Here is a 16,608-nt window from a genome sequence, read left to right on the forward strand (position 1 = left end):
ACAGACACAAGCAACAAATATTCATATATATATATATATATATATATATATATATATATATATATATATATATATATATATATATATATATATATATATATATAAGTCTGAATCCATTCTCGAATATAAGGCAAATACCACAAACCTACCAATTAAGGGTTTGACGGCTTTTTGCAAATTCAGCCCATGTTGCAGGATCTATATATATATATATATATATATATATATATATATATATATATATATATATAAGTCTGAATCCATTCTCGAATATAAGGCAAATACCACAAACCTACCAATTAAGGGTTTGACGGCTTTTTGCAAATTCAGCCCATGTTGCAGGATCAAGACCATACTTTAGTGTAGGATCAAATATTTGTTGATCGTAATTGTTAGCATAGACAAATTTAGAAGTCAAGGAAGACTTAAATTGCCTCCATCTACTTGCGACCATTGACATCACCTTCTTCTTTGCATCCTCACGTTTAGGGATGTCAAATTTGCGCTGTGATGTGTCATCATTTTCTACTATTTCTTAACCCTTTTTGTCACTACTTTTATTACTGATTAGCCTTAATTGTCAAATTAATTATGCAGTTTTATCATTTGGGCCTACTGGACTAATTTTGTGTTTTTAATTTAATTTCAGGAGAATTATAAGCAATTGGGCTTGAATCCAGAATTGGGCTTGGACTTGAAGAGAGCAGACAATTTTATCAAATCTTATCTTATCTAGATTTTATCTAATCTAGATATTATTTCATCTAGATTTTATCTTATCTTATCTAAATTTTATTTTATCAAATCTTATCTTATCTTATCCAGATTTTATTTTATTTATGGGCTTGGACTTAAAACAAATTTGTAAGCTTTGGGGCTGAGAACCTATATAACAGCACCAAGGTTTTAGTTTTAGGAGGTTTTTTTCATTTTAGGGAGAAAGAATAATTTTAGGTTTTGTAATTCCAGTTTTTACTATTCACGTAGCAGTAAAATTTCATTTTCTGCTTCAATCTACAATTTCGTTTCTACTGATTAATGGAAGGCTACGTCTCCAGCATTGTTTTCTCTTGGGGATCAAGTACAACTCTCTTTGAGGTTTTATTATTACTATTAAATTCTGATCAGTTTCTCCTCTTCACCAATTACTCTGTATTTGTTGCTATTAATCCATGCATGCTTAGTGCTTGATTAATTGTCTCTGTGCTTAATTTACGTTCATGCTTAATGATCAGTTTTGTTCATGATTAATTGGTGTATGTGTTGCTTAACCATATAATGACAGCCTCGTGTTAAATTTCGCTTAGTAATTTAATTTAGGGTTGGATTAAGTGGTTGAACTGATAAAGGATAAATTCTCGTAACCTAGGATAAGATACTTGCTTGTGAATCTAGGGGAAACAACATGTTTTAATTATGATATTCTCTAATTAAAATTTGCTCACTGTTTAATTTACAAAAAACAAACACCCCCCCCCCCAATTCGTTACTGTTTTATCACTATCTGTTATGAACGTTTGGTTGACCATTGCTCGTTGGGAGACAACCTAGGATCACTTCCTAGATACTGCATTTTTAATGTTTATTCGATTCGGGTACGGCCTCGATCAAATTTGGCGCCATTGTCGGGGAGCTGTGGGCCAAAGGTTCATAATAGAGTTTAGTTATCTTATTTTGTGTAGCGTTCTGTTTTGTATTTCAGTTGCATCTCCTTTTTAGCGACTGATTCAGCTTTGTGTTTTGTTGTGAACAGTGCTGAACAGTGATTAGCGACTGGGAATTAGCGACTAATTTTGCAATTTAATTAGTGGTTTTTGTTTTGATAGTTAGAGTTGTTATTTTTGGCTGATTTTTTGTGTGGTAGCTTCTTTTGATCCATATTTTGTGTGAAAAATACTAGGAGCACTTGGTTTGGCAGTATTTGAGAGAAACAAAAATTTTGGGAACTTGTTTTTTGTAAAACTTAAAACGGCCATAACTTTTGCTCTGGGTATCAGAATAACTATTATTATATATGCATTTGGGGTAGAAAAAAATTTCCCATTTGGGGTTTCCCAAACTCCAAAAACCAGTCGTTTACTAAGTTTTTTTATATTTTTCAAGTATTATTGTCTTATTTTTCTAAACTTTGCTTAGGTAGTTTTCATAGTTAGACTTTGAATTTTTGTGTGAAAATTTTCATGCTATCTTTTCATGATTTTAGGGTGTTCCTCACAAAATTTTAGCTCATTTTGATATTGTTTGAGTATAGCTGTAGTTTTACCCCCTTGTTAGGTGCTTGTTTGAGAACACATTATTTGCTTCATATAGTGCATGACTAGGGGCAATCCAGGTGATTTACAACCCTTTAATCCTAAAATAGATAGAACCTTTCATAGATTAGTTAGGCATAGTGTGCATCCTGATCATTTTATGCACTTTGAGCATTTTGAGCATTCTGTTGCTAATGATTCTGAATATTCTGATTTTGAGCATTCGATTGTTAATTTTCATACTGAGAACATGACTCAACCTCTGCCTTGTGAGAGGACTCTTAGGGAGATGGCTGCACCTGATTTCACTTATGAAAGCTTGAGCATCCAATATCCTGATAGAGTGTTCCATATGTTCTCAAGACTGGACTAATACATTTGCTGCCCAAGTTTCATGGTCTTGCAGGTGAAGATCCTCTTAAGCATCTTAAGGAGTTCCATATTGTTTGTTCCACCATGAAGCCCCCTGATGTCCAAGAAGATCATATCTTTCTAAAGGCTTTTCCTCATTCTTTGGAGGGAGTGGCAAAAGATTGGCTATACTACCTTGCTCCCAGGTCCATTTTTAGCTGGGATGACCTTAAGAGGGTGTTCTTGGAGAAATTCTTCCCTGCATCTAGGACCACTACCATCAGAAAAGACATTTCAGGCATCAAGCAACTTAGTGGAGAGAGCTTGTATGAGTACTGGGAAAGATTCAAGAAATTGTGTGTAAGCTGTCCTCACCACCAAATTTCTGAGCAACTCCTTCAATATTTCTATGAGGGACTTAGCAACATGGATAAGAGTATGATTGATGCTGCCAGTGGTGGAGCTCTTGGTGATATGACCCCTGCTGAGGCCAGGAATTTGATTGAGAAGATAGCTTCCAACTCCTAACAATTCAGTGCAAGAAATGATGCTATTGTCCTTAGAGGAGTCCATGAGGTGGCCACAGATTCATCTTCATCTACTGAAAATAAAAGGCTTAAGGGAAAAATTGATGCCTCGGTCAACCTAGTCACTCAGTTTTCCATGAATTAGAAATCTGCACTTGTTGCAAGAGTCTGTGGTCTATGTTCTTCTGTAAATCGCCATACAAATCTTTGTCCTTCTTTGCAGCAATTTGGAGTCAATGAGCAACTTGAAGCTTATTCTGCAAACATTTATAATAGACCTCTTCAGCAGCAAAACCAACAACAACAGAGTAATTATGACCTTTCAAGCAACAGATACAATCCAGGTTGGAGGAATCATCCAAATCTGAGATGGGCAAGACCTCCACAACAACAATAGTTTGTCCCTCCTTTCCAGAATGCTGCTGGTCCAAGCAAGCCATATGTTCCTCCTCCAATGCAGCAACAGTTGTCATACCCTAATTTCGTCCGGGGACCTTTGCTTGATGACATGCGACCATTCTTTGGTCCTCGTGAGGTGCTTGGCACCCATCATTAGGCGATTTGTGAAATTCCAGGACATGCCGAAAAACCAAAAAAATATTGATGCAGAATCCGTAAGTTTCCGTGACACACCGGAAATCAAATGGAAGCATCGTTGCATAATTAAGTGAGGTTCCGTAACATTCCGTAAGTTAAAAAGGGGATGATTATGTAATCCGCAAGGTTTCGTAACATTACGGAAAGAAAACAAGTATCGTTACGAAATTCGTAAGTTTCCGTAACTTTACGAAAAAAGAATCACCAAAAAACAGCAGAGGGGGGTGTATTTAGTAAAAATGGGGGTGCAAATAGCACCCAGGCCCACTTGGGCCCTCCAGAATATTCCTCCAGAAGGCGGTTGCTTCTGGAGGAAGCAACCTGGCTCGCCTGGGCGAGCTGGGCGGCAACCACCTCCCCTATTTTGCTATAAATAGGGGAGGAAGTGAATAAGAAAAGGGTTCAGCCCCTTAGGCACTTCTCTCTCTTTCGAATTTGCTTGGAAAAATTGTTTCCGTGAAGAAAATCTAAGCCGAGGCGCTTCCGAAACGTTTCCGTAACGTTTTCCGTGAGGAATCTCGCAAAGGTTTCAACCGTTCTTCGACGTTCTTCATTCGTTCTTCATCGTTCTTCGATCTTCAACGGGTAAGTACCTCGAACCAAGCTTTTTCGATTCATTCTATGTACCCGTAGTGGTCCGCATTGTGTTTCGTGCATTTTTATTCTCGTTTTGTTTACTTTTTATACCCCCTGTTGACGTGCTTAAGCCATTTTACTTAAGTCATTTCTCGCTTAACTTAAAAATAAAATAAATTTCCACCGAACGTTTGAATTGTATTATCCATGAACTTCGGTTAAAATAAATTCCGACCGTTCGGTCGTGCCGTAACCACGTTGGAAATCAAAAAGAGGTAAAAAATAATATAATAATCAAAAAGACATCTTTTAGTAAAATAAAGCGGAAAATCAATCGGACGTTTTCTCTTTGGGATTTCTAATTCTTAATCGAATTGATTAATAACTAAAGTGAAACTAAAGGCTAAAATCAATTCGCCTAGTCAAGCTCGTCCACAAAAATAGGCTTTTGAAGTTTGTCATCTCAATTTCTCACTAAGTAAAATGGATCATTTTTTAAGGTCCAACGCCTTAAAATGATCACCACTTAAGTAAAAAAGAATCACTTGATAAAAAAGAACTACGTAGGTCTGATTTCCTCATCGCAAATTGAGGAATACGTAGGAGCAAAGGGAAACACCCTTGTCGACCACAAAAAGAGAAAATATAAAAAGGGTATAAAGGATATAGAGACATAAAAAGGGAACATAAATAATCAAAGTCATGTTTGCACATTCGATTAAAGGCTGCCGTCCCTTGGGGCGGACGTGTGGGGTGCTAATACCTTCCCCGTGCGTAAATACAACTCCCGAACCTTTCACTTAAAAGTTCGTAGATCGCGTCTTTTCCGGTTTTTCCGACGTTTTCCTCAAATAAACGTTGGTGGCGACTCCGCGCGTATTCCTTTCGTGGAACACGCATCCCGCGAGTCTCGCGTCGCCCTCCCGCCGAAGGGTAGGTTGCGACAGTTGGCGACTCCACTGGGGACTGTTTTTTAGAGAGTTAGGCCATTTAATCTTGTGCAATGTTTTATCATGACTTTCTCCTTTGTTGGTTTCCCTTTATTTGTCTTATGTTCTTGTGTATATAAACTATTTGTTGCTTTTAGTGTGTTTTAGAATGTATGCATGAGGTAAATATTTATTCATTTGATGCACACAAACACCAACACTATTTGCACACACTGTGAGTGAAAAAGGGCCCTATACCCGGGTTCATGGGAGCATAAGGAGTGGAGGTGAATCTGTGATCATGCTAGGTCTCCGACTTGCTTGATTACAGTGAACCCTCATCTAGAGCTTTTCTCTTTGAAAACCTATTGTTGCTAGTAGTCCCTACTGCTACAATATGTTCTTCAAAGGGGATGATACCTCTAGAAACCATCAAGAGAGATATGACTACCTTGGGGGTTATCACTAAATGCCTAGTTAGTTCTCTCCCTTATAGGTCCCTTAAATAGGGGCACGAGCAGACACGCTGCGTGCCATTTTTCACACTGCCATGCATAAATATCATATACCCTTTTGCTTATGTTCAGTAAATATCGTCATACTGTGTACATTCCCGCATTGTGTCTTTTGCATAGGCATCGCATATGGGTTCTGTCTTGATCCCTTCTGTAAACAAACCAACGGAGGGTCCGTGTCGCCTTCTTAAAAACGTGCGTTGGGGCATTCTGCTACCCCTAGACGTCGTATCTAAGAAGGAGACAATTTCCCGAGCTCCCGTATTCATAAATTGCATCCGTGTCATATGCATTCCTTCATGCATTCATCCATTCCACCCATGATAGATGTCGGAGTTTTGATTCGCACTAGATTTTATTTCACTTTAATAAAACATGGGATCAAGTCAAAAGCCTTCGCTTAAAAAGAGGTTTTATCAAGTTAAAATCAAGAGCTTAGAGGTCACCAGTTTACGAAAGTTGGGGCAATTAATGGGTCAACTTCAACGGCAAACCTTTCACAAAGCCTATGGTAAGCATTTGGGACCTAGCTAGGGTAGAAGTCTCCATGGAACCAATTGCCTCCCTCGCCCAGTATTATGATCAGCCGTTGAGGTGCTTCATCTTTGGAGACTTCCAGCTATCACCAATGGTGGAAGAATTTGAAGAGATCCTAGGATGTCCTCTAGGGGGAAGGAAACCATACCTCTTCTCAGGGTTCTACCCCTCATTGGTCAGAATTTCTAAAAAAGTCCAAATCTCGGCGCAGGAATTAGACCGCCAAAGGCAAGTCAAAAATGGGGTGGTCGGAATACCAGAAAATATTTGGAGGTAAAAGCAAGAATCTTGGCAGATAAAGGCGAGTGGACCCCATTCATAGATATTCTCACACTGTTGATTTTCGAGGGAGTCCTCTTTCCAAATGTGGATGGGTTGGTGGACCTGGCAGCGATCGACGTTTTTCTCGCCTATCATAACCACAGGGAAAGTCCGGTTGTCGCTATGCTAGCCGACCTATATGACACCTTGGACCGAAGATGTGAAGAAAGCAATGCAAGGATTGTTTGCTGTACTCCAGCTCTCTATGTGGGGCTGGTTTCACACCTTTTTCTCCAAGAAGGTAGGCTCGTCTATCCGCTACAAGGTTACCGCTCGTGCGTCGAAAAAGGAAAGGCGAATTGGGACCAACTCTTGGCTAGCATGGGGGGGCGTCTGTTAATTGGTTCCCTCGCTAGAAGGAAGGAAGAATCAAGATTCTATCTTCATGCGAAGGATGTCCAAATGTTCCCTTGATGGGAACAAGGGGTTGTATTAATTATAATCCCGTTCTCGCCATATGACAGCTTGGCTACCCCATGAGAGGAGCGCCATTAGACGAAAGCATCACGCCTTTCATCGCACGGGGTTTTAGTGACCACAACGCGAGGGTACTCCAAGGAGTTCGCAAGGCATGGGATGCGGCGTGAAGAAAGGACAGAGAGCTTAGGGGAAGCAGTAATGGGATCATCGGCGGCTATCATAAGTGGCTGAGAGTCCGAACACAAGGATTGGATTGGCTCCCAAATCTAAAGACTGTGAGGGACGATGAGGTTAAAGCTTCGGAAGAAAGTGATGAGGTACAAGCCCTAAAGGCAGAGCTTGAAAGAGCCCGAGTAGTCGAAGAGAAGTTCAAGTCCATAGCCATCAAAGTCTGAAAAGAGTATGATGAACTAAGGGACGTCAATATGGCCACCGCTGAAGCCTTGGAACGAGAAACCAAGAAGGCCCGAAAGGAAGAACACGTGCCAGCGAAGTTTTGAGGGGCTTTATAGGGCAGCAATAGTAAGCTCAAGCTCCGAAGAGGTGAAAGGAATCATCACGGGTCAAAGGCATGATCTTGAAGGACGAGCTAAAGGCTTACCTTAGGTCGAAAAGAAATTTGTCCCAACAGTTAAGCGAGACTGAAGGGAATATGTGGGCCGTCATCGATGAGTGCAAAGAGAAGCTAAATCTAGCGGCGACTCACGAGCAAAGGCTAGAGGATGAGTACGCCAAGATATCAGCAGAAAGCGAAGCAAGGGAGAGGGTAATTGATTCATTGCACCAAGAGGCAACCGTGTGGATGGACCGATTTGCTCTTACCTTGAGCGGGAGTCAAGAACTTCCCCGATTGCTAACCAAGGCCAAAGCAATGGTGGACACCTACTCCGCTCCCGAGGAGATCCACGGACTTCTCAGCTATTGTCAACATATGATAGACTTAATGGACCGTATGATTAGAAACCACTAGGAAGTTCGTATTGTCGCTCAGATCTTGACTAGTTATAACTTTTTGAATAAAATGAGTTTATCCCACGTTTTTACTCCAAAAATCAGTGTGAATCAAGTCACTCCCGCATTTTATCCCTAGCATGCATTGTATGTTGGTCTCGTCCTTTGTCACGGGAAGCCGGAAGGTCCATATCACCTTCTTAATTGTACACATGGGGCACTGCACCCCCAAATGCACAAGTAAGAAGAGATAATTTTCCGGGCTCTCGTGTCCGTAAAATGCATTCATATCATGCATCGCATAAGCATCTCTTCATAACATCATAATGGACATATCCTGCATTTGTCCGTTATCATATTCCAGCCTCACATTTTGCATGAGTCATGGCATCATCATGCATATGCGTTCAACAAACTTTTTGATCTGCAAAATTGCATACCATTTGTTTTCATGTTTGCTCATCCTTGCGTTTTCCTCTACAAAACAAAAACAAAAAGAGGGAAGCGTGAAACTTCACACTACATTCTTAGTTTCATGTGTTAGGCACCACGAGCCAACCGTGTTGGGATCATAAACCCGTTTCACTTAAAAACAAAATAATTGAACATGGTACCTAATGCATTGTTAACTAGGAAATGGTGTTTCTTCGGGCATCTCAATTTCATAATTACATTTTCCGTGCATAAGCTTAAAGTATGCCCGAGTCATTCATCCCTATGAGATGTTGTTGAAGTATTGGCGATCAGAATTGCCATTCCTTGGATTATAGGGTTGAACCAAGCTCATGCTTTTACAAAAAGGTTAATCAAGTCAAGTTGAAATATGGAAGTAACCGTCTTGCAAAATTGGGGCAAAAGATGAATCGAGTCACATCACTGCTTCGTCTACTGTCAAACATATTTAGGATTATTGATGTCCTTGTTACTTCCAGTTTCACCTTGACAAAGATGTCATGGACCATGTTGAAAATATAAATTGATTCAACCCCATATCTTGCGTAAAAATTCGCAATACTTCAATTGTACATCATTCGCATGCATCTATGCTTTTCATTGGTTGCATTGCTCATTGCATTCTTTCCTTGAAAAATAAAATACAATGAACTTAATCATTGTTATAAAAAAGAAAGGGACACGCTTTACGACGCCCTTACCGAACTCGTGCTAGAGCTAGAGTAATGGGTGAAGTAGAGGAGATACAAGAGAAGATGAAGGCCGACATGGAGGCCATTAAAGAGAAAATGGCCACAATGATGGAGGCCATGATGAGCGTGAAGAAGATAATGGAAGCCAATGCGGTTGCAATTGCCGCTACCAGCGTTGTTGCTAAGGTGAACCCGACGTCCCCATCCGGCCTCAAGCAAATGAATCATCCAACCTCAAATATGGTAGGCAAAGATTTAGGAAGTACGGGCGGCCCCCATGATGTGCAAATTCAAAATGAGCACGCCTTCCCGTCATATGGCTTGCCTCTCAACTATACGCCACCCAATGTGGCATACACTCCCAATAAGAATGTCAATAACTCCACTCCTATACCCATTGAAAGCCAGCAACCCCAAACTGATCATGCACATGTCTCTTAAACCGTGGAAGAGACCCATGAAATTCCCCATCACCATCTAGCCGACTTCGAGCCTTGGCTCGAATATACCACTGAAGGGCAAGCAGTTGGTGGTATACCCCTACAAAACCCTTTGGAGGGCCCTCAGTATCACCCACAACTGCACCTCTTGCATTCCATAGCGGTTAAAAACCCTCATGACTATGGCAGGAATGGGAAAGTTGGATCATCTAGAGGAAAGGCTCAGGGCCATTGAAGGAGGTGAAGATTATGCCTTTGCTAACCTAGAAGAGTTGTTCCTAATACCCAAACATGGTCATTCCCAAGTTCAAGGTGCTGGACTTTGACAAGTACAAGGGGACTACTTGTCTCAAGAACCATCTAAAGATGTATTGTCAGAAGATGGGGGAATACGCAAAAGATGAGGAATTGCTGATACATTCCTTCCAAGAAAGTCTTACTGGGGTAGCTGTTACCTGGTACACTAACTTGGAATCTTCCCGAGTCCATTCTTGGAAGGACCTAATGGTTGCCTTTGTTAGGCAGTATCAGTACAATTTTGATATGGTTCCGGATAGGATGCAACTACAGAACATTTGCAAAAAGGGGGACGGATCTTTCAAAGAACACGCCCAAAAGGTGGAGGGATCTGGCGGCCCAGGTGGTACCCCCAATGATGGAAAGGGAGACGATGATCGTGATGGGAGACACATTATCGATACTCTACTATGAAAAGATGGTGGGCTATGCACCCTCAAAGCTTTGCGGATTTGGTCTTCGCCAGTGAAAGGATCGATGTGGGTCCGAAAAGAGGCAAATTTGATCATCCTACTAGGACGACTGAGAAAACTGGGGCAAATGAAGAGGGTGAGAAAGAGGGAGAAACCCATGCTGTGACTGCCATTCCTATACGGCCAAGTTTCCCACCAACCCAACAATATCTTTACTCAGCCAATAACAAACCTTCTCCTTACCCACCACCCAGGTATCCACAAAGGCCATCCCTAAATCTACCACAAAGTCTGTCTACCGCACTTCCAATGACGAACACCACTTTTAGCACAAACCAAAAACACCAACCAAGAAGTGAATTTTGCAGCGAGAAAGCCTGTAGAATTCACCCCAATTCCAGTGTCCTATGCTGACTTGCTCCCATATCTACTTGATAATTCAATGGTAGCCATAACCCTAGCCAAGGTTCATCAACCTCCATTTCTCCGAGAATACGACTCGAACGCAACGTGTGCTTGTCACGGAGAAGCCCCGGGGCGTTCCATTGAGCATGGTAGGGCTCTGAAGCGTAAGGTGCAAGGTCTAATTGATGCGGGCTGGCTGAAATTTGAGGAGAATTGCGTGTAAATCCTGACATTGACAAGAGATGCCACACATGGGGCAATTTTGAAAGCTGTTGTTAGGTGTCCCTAATGACTCATCAGGGTTTCCAAGTTTATGCCATTATTGTAAACCACAGCTACAATGTTAAATGAAATGGATAAAGTTGATATCTTTGTCCCTCATCCTCTCACAAACGCATGTTTGCTTATTCAACTTTCATCGGAATGTGGGTGCAAGCCATTGGTCTGTTTGCTCAAGCGACCTGCGCTCCTGAGTGTTGACTTCCAACACTGTTCAATCAGAGATTACTCGTCTTGCACGTTGGTGGGGGTGCCGTAAAAAAACGAGTAAAGTTCAAAACAAACAAGTTTCAAAATAAAATAAAATAAAAGTGTTCAAAAAGAAAAAAAAAACATTTGATTGACTGTGCTTTCAAGACGTTCATGTGACCTCATTTTATCATCCTGGAAAGTTTGTCTTTTTAGAGAGAAGTGAGTTATCAAGAATAGGATGTTGGACAAATGGCCTCAATTACCTTGAGAAGAAGAGGGGATTGAATTAAGATACGAATATTATTCCCCAATTAAACTTTCACTCTCTCTTTTCGGATTAACAATGCACATAGGGAAAACCCTTCCCTTGTGTTCAGGAATCCTCTACAACAAGAGACCCACGGTCTCTTAATCCCTTTTCAGAAATAAGAAGAAGAGAAGAGGAGGTCTCTCGTAAAAGAGGTAGATTGTAAAATGAAGATCAATCAAAAATTCCTTATTGAATAAGCAAGTGGTTGACCAAGGAATCTTTTTGAGAGGATAAGACATTTCAGTTCAGAAAAACTCTTGATCTTTCGAGAGGATAAAACTGTTTGGGCAATGAAAACTCTCTTTAAAACATTTGAATGGCCGTTCATAAAACATTTGAATAGATATGTCTCTTGGAAATTATTTTCTGAAAATCCCCTCTGGTAATCAATTACAAGACTTATGTAATCGATTACAGGTTTTAAAAATTTGTATTAAAACATTTTCAACTACTGGTAATCGATTACCAGAGAGCAAATCTCAATTTGAAATGATAGAATTCTTTGGTCAAACCTTTTGTTTGTTTCAATTTGGAAACTTCTTCCTAAAGATTCTAAGAGATCAAACTTGATCATATATCTTGACTTTCTTGGATTCTTGTCTTGAATAAAACTTAGAAGTACTTGATCCTTTAGCATCATCAAGACATCAAAACATCTTGCTTAAATCCATCAGCTGAAAAATCCTTCAACTATCTCTCGTCCTTGGAAAATTCTTTTTGCAAGAATCAACTGCTTCTTTCATTCTTCCTCACTACGAGGTCGTGAAAACAAGACAACACTTGGTACCTCTAAGCCCTACACTGGGGCAACGAAAGGCACCACGCAAAAACCTCAAGCGAACCTAGGGGCAGATTAGAAGTTCTCACCCAATAGGTTCCCTCCTACAAGGCCATGACGAAAGACAACGATTGGTACCTCAAAGCCTTACACTGGGGCAATGAGGGGCACCGTGCATGAGCCTTAAGTGAACCTAGGGGCAGATTAGAAGTTCTCACCCAATAGGTTCCCTCCTACAAGGTCATGACGAAAGACAACGATTGGTACCTCAAAGCCTTACACTGGGGCAATGAGGGGCACCGTGCATGAGCCTCAAGTGAACATAGGGGCAGATCAAAAGTTCTCACCTGTCGATGTTTTTAAAAGAAAAGGGGGGACAAACCCTAGGATTTCAATGGATTGATCAAACATCAAACGACTCCATTGCCGTCACTCCAAAATGGTCAAGTGACTAAATCAAACAGAACACACACTCTGAGGGAGTTCCCGGAGAGATTTGCAAAAAGGATAGGATGAGGTTGCATGAATTATCACCTCTTTCAAAAGGACAGTCAATCTGTGTTTTCCAAAAAAATCAAATCAAAATCAAAATCACAAAATAGGGAAAGAATGCCATGAACATTGTACAACTTTCCATTACATTGCATTGTTTCATACAAAGACCGCATTTACCCAAATTTCACAACAAAGGTTGCATGCATTTGCATCCCTCAAAATCATGTTAACTACATAGATTCCCTACATCTAAATGTCCAAATCTTTTGAATTTGGGATGACCGGCTCTCTCGATGAGTCGATCTCTTGCTTTCTCATAAGGATGGACCCTCGGGTACTAGTACCCTGGTCTTCAGAGGACTACACGTCCTCGCCAACAGAGGGCTGCACACCCTCACCTTAAGAGGACTGTGTGTCCTCACTTTCAGAGGACTGCATGTCCTCACCTTCAGAGGGCTACACGCCCTCGCCATCAGAGGACTGCATGTCCTCACCTTCAGAGGGCTACACGCCCTCGCCATCAGAGGACTGCATGTCCTCACCTTCAGAGGGTTACACGCCCTCGTCATCAGAGGACTGCATGTCCTCACCTTCGTAGGGCTACACGCCCTCACCTTTAGAGGACTACACGTCCTCGCCAACAGAGGGCTGCACGCCCTCACCTTGAGAGGACTACACGTCCTCGCCAACGAAGGGCTACACGCCCTCACCTTTAGAGGACTACACGTCCTCGCCTTCAGAGGACTCCATGTCCTCACCATCAGAGGGCTGCACGCCCTCACCTCAAGAGGACTACACGTCCTCGCCTTGAGAGGACTACATGTCCTCACCATCAGAGGGCTGCACGCCCTCACCTCCAGAGGACTACACGTCCTCGCCTTGAGAGGGCTACTCGCCCTCGCCTTGGGTACTAGTTACCCTCACCTTTAGAGGACTACACGTCCTCGCCTTCAGAGGACTCCATGTCCTCACCATCAGAGGGCTGCACGCCCTCACCTCCAGAGGACTACACGTCCTCGCCTTGAGAGGACTACATGTCCTCACCATCAGAGGGCTGCACGCCCTCACCTCCAGAGGACTACACGTCCTCGCCTTGAGAGGGCTACTCGCCCTCGCCTTGGGTACTAGTTACCCTCACCTAGAGGACTACACGTCCTCGCCTTCAGAGGACTCCATGTCCTCACCATCAGAGGGCTGCACGCCCTCACCTCAAGAGGACTACACGTCCTCGCCTTGAGAGGACTACATGTCCTCACCATCAGAGGGCTGCACGCCCTCACCTCCAGAGGACTACACGTCCTCGCCTTGAGAAGGCTACTCGCCCTCGCCTTGGGTACTAGTTACCCTCACCTTGAGAGGACTAAACGTCCTCGCCTTGAGAGGACTACATGTCCTCACCATCAGAGGGCTGCACGCCCTCACCTCCAGAGGACTACACGTCCTCACCTTGAGAGGACTACATGTCCTCACCATCAGAGGGCTGCACGCCCTCACCTCCAGAGGACTACATGTCCTCGCCTTGAGAGGGCTACACGCCCTCACCTTGGGTACTAGTTACCCTCACCGTCAGAGGACTACACGTCCTCGCCTTGAGAGGACTACACGTCCTCACCATCAGAGGGCTGCACGCCCTTACCTCCAGAGGACTACATGTCCTCGCCTTGAGAGGGCTACACACCCTCACCTTGGGTACTAGTTACCCTCACCGTCAGAGGACTACACGTCCTCGCCTTGAGAGCACTACACGTCCTCACCACCAGAGGGCTGCACGCCCTCACCTCCAGAGGACTATAAGTCCTCGCCTTGAGAGGGCTACACGCCCTCACCTTGGGTACTAGTTACCCTCACCATTGAGAGGACTACACGTCCTCGCCTTGAGAGGACTACACGTCCTCACCATCAGAGGGCTGCACGCCCTTACCTCCAGAGGACTACATGTCCTCGCCTTGAGAGGGCTACACGCCCTCACCTTGGGTACTTGTTACCCTCACCGTCAGAGGACTACACGTCCTCGCCTTGAGAGGACTACACGTCCTCACCACCAGAGGGCTGCACGCCCTCACCTCCAGAGGACTATAAGTCCTCGCCTTGAGAGGGCTACACGCCCTCACCTTGGGTACTAGTTACCCTCACCGTTGAGAGGACTACACGTCCTCGCCATGAGAGGACTACACGTCCTCACCATCAGAGGGCTGCACGCCCTCACCTCCAGAGGACTACATGTCCTCGCCTTGAGAGGGTTGCACGCCCTCACCTTGGGTACTAGTTACCCTCACCGTCAGAGGACTACACGTCCTCGCCTTGAGAGGACTACACGTCCTCACCATCAGAGGGCTGCACGCCCTTACCTCCAGAGGACTACATGTCCTCGCCTTGAGAGGGCTACACGCCCTCACCTTGGGTACTAGTTACCCTCACCGTCAGAGGACTACACGTCCTCGCCTTGAGAGGACTACACGTCCTCACCACCAGAGGGCTGCACGCCCTCACCTCCAGAGGACTATAAGTCCTCGCCTTGAGAGGGCTACACGCCCTCACCTTGGGTACTAGTTACCTTCACCTTCAGAGGACTACGCGTCCTCGCCTTCAAAGGGTCATGTACCTTCAACTTCAGAGGACTACACGTCCTCGCCGTCAAAGGGTCATGTGCCTTCACCTTTGTAGGGCTACACGTCCTCACATTCAGAGGACTACACGTCCTCACCTTTAGAGGACTACACGTCCTCGCCATCAGAGGACTACATGTTCCCCATTTTCAAAGGGGGGCATGCCCTCACCTTTAGAGGATTGCACGTCTTTGCCATCATAGGACTACACTCCCTCGCCTTCAAAAGGCGACACGTCCTGAACTTCAGAGGGCTACACACCCTCGCCTTTAGAGGACTACGCGTCCTCACTTTCATTGGGCTCCATATCCACACCTTAAGATAATTTAAGGTCCTCTGTCCTTAAATGCTTAACCGAGACTTGCACTCCCGGTTAAGGGACCAGTAGTTTCCTTTTAACGGTTCCTGGGCCACCCCCTGATATTGGAGGAGGGCCAACTGTGCGAGCACAACCAGAGAGGGAGGCTATCACACAGCTACTATGCATACCGGGGCAAGATTTCACCCGTGCCGCTGCAAAGAGACGAGTGCGGATCATGCGCACCAACATGACCACTCTTACACAGATATAGATGACATTGCTACTTAGCAACATTCTGCCCAGCGACCGCAATGCCAATCTCCCCCTGCAAAAGTATCAGTTGGTCTGTTTCGTCCCGACATGGGTAAGTATGCATATGGTTCAACTGATTTCTGATACCATTTATTTGTTTGCAGGGATCGCACCCACAAAGACACCCAGTGAACCTGAAGAAGTCCAACAGGGCCCTGGGGTTTCCAGCTCTGGTTACGGGCCTCTATCAGTCCTACAGGGTGCCCGTACCCCCCCGGCAAGGTCACGTCATCATAGGTAAGTATGCACATCGCTCAACTGATTTCTGATTTCATCTATTGTTTGCAGGGATTGCGCCTGCAAGACACCCAGTGGACCCGAAGAAGTCCAACAGGGTCTTGGAGTTGTCAAGCTCTAATTACGGGTCTCTGTCAGTTCTACGGAGTACCTGTCACCTCCAGCAAGGGCATCAGGCCCCCTACTAATCGAGCTTTCATCAAGAAGTACTGCGCCCCCAGGCAGACGCAGGGCGAGACACCACAGTAGCATTAGGATGGCCGGTAGCGGGCAATAGACGCACCGCCACCACCTTTAGAGTTCACCTCTGCTCATCCACAAAAAAGTTAGAGCGTTGCCTACGACACATGGCCGACCCATAGGCGACCAAGTCCAAAGCCAAAGGTAAGCAAAGTACTAGGTCAGTGACCGACAAGTCATAA

At 43.9% G+C, this 16,608-nt stretch overlaps 1 non-coding gene across 1 annotated transcript; it reads right to left on the bottom strand.

The window, feature by feature from the left end:
• Positions 1-2,879: 2,879 nt before the first annotated feature.
• Positions 2,880-2,986, bottom strand: LOC112999492 (small nucleolar RNA R71). The gene has a single exon (XR_003264678.1). It is a non-coding gene; the product is annotated as a small nucleolar RNA R71 (small nucleolar RNA).
• Between the last annotated feature and the right edge of the window lie 13,622 nt (positions 2,987-16,608).

Source organism: Glycine max, chromosome 14 (genome assembly GCF_000004515.6).
Source record: "Glycine max cultivar Williams 82 chromosome 14, Glycine_max_v4.0, whole genome shotgun sequence".
Lineage (NCBI taxonomy): Eukaryota > Viridiplantae > Streptophyta > Magnoliopsida > Fabales > Fabaceae > Glycine > Glycine max.